Source organism: Rhinoraja longicauda, chromosome 5 (assembly GCF_053455715.1).
Source record: "Rhinoraja longicauda isolate Sanriku21f chromosome 5, sRhiLon1.1, whole genome shotgun sequence".
In the NCBI taxonomy this organism is placed as follows: Eukaryota; Metazoa; Chordata; class Chondrichthyes; order Rajiformes; family Arhynchobatidae; genus Rhinoraja; species Rhinoraja longicauda.
Window position 1 is genome coordinate 13,156,776 of NC_135957.1, and position 1,179 is coordinate 13,157,954.

The window sequence follows — 1,179 nt, forward strand, 5'->3', positions numbered from 1 at the left end:
GAAAACTCACGAGGTCAAAGGGAGAACGTACAAACTCTGCGCAGATAGCACCTATGGACAGGATGGGACCCAGGTCTCTGGCACTGTGAGGCAGCAACTTAGTTTAGTTTAGTTTAGTTTAGCTTAGTTTAGTTTAGTTTAGTTTAGTTTAGTTTAGTTTAGTTTAGTTTAGTTTAGTGATACAGTGTGGAAACAGGCCCTTCTGCCCACCGAATCCATGCCGACCAGCGATCACTTGTACACTAGTTCTATCCTACACACTAGGGACAATTTACAGAAGCCAATTAGCCTACAAACCTGGACGTCTTTGGAGTGTGGAGGAAACCAGAGTACCCGGAGAAAACCCATGTGGTCACAGGGAGAACATACAAACTCTGTGCAGACAGCACCCATAGTCAGGATCGAACCCTGGTCTCTGGCACTATGAGGCAGAGGCTCTACTGCCATGCCACTGTGCCACCCCAAGATGGAGCAAGCCCTTATTCCATCTACCTGTTCCAAAAATCAATTGAATGTATGGTCCCTAGATAAGGGATCTACCAGCTATTAAACTGATAAGAACCTGATGTTACACCTGATCTTAGCCAAACAGTGGTTTACACAGTTTATGAAGAGGCAGGATGAAATTAGACAGCAACATTTAGATCCTTGCTTTTATGGAATCCCAAATATTACTGCGCATTGCACCCTACAACAACGGTGCATTCTGTGGGTCTTACACATAACACAAAATTGTAAGAAAGAGAAGATCAAAAAATAACAATAAAATGCAAAGAGAGAGATGATATACAAGGGACTGCAGATGCTGGTTTATGCAAAAAAGACATAAAGTGTTGGAGTAACTGTGGGTCAGACATCATCTCTGGAGAACATGGATAGGTGACGTTTTGTGACGGGACCCTTCTTCAGACTGATTGTAGAGAGGAGAGGAGGATGAAAGCTGGAAGAGAGGAGGGGCAGGATATAATCTGGCAGGTAATGCAGGTGAGGGGAGGTTTGGGGAGTTGATAATGCAGATGGCTGAACGACGGCTGGGGATGAAGAGACAGAAGGTGTGAGATGAATGGATTGAAGCATTGTGAATTGTGAAGCTAGATGGAGGAATGGAGATGGAGGGCGAGAAATAGGCATGAGTCCAGGTGGGGCACAGGAGAGGGAGGGAGGTGGGAAAGGGAATGG

General features: G+C 45.3%; 1 pseudogene; it reads right to left on the reverse strand.

Annotated features, from left to right (window-relative positions):
- Positions 1 to 418: 418 nt before the first annotated feature.
- LOC144594126 (U2 spliceosomal RNA) lies at positions 419 to 627 on the reverse strand (annotated as a pseudogene).
- Positions 628 to 1,179: the final 552 nt, after the last annotated feature.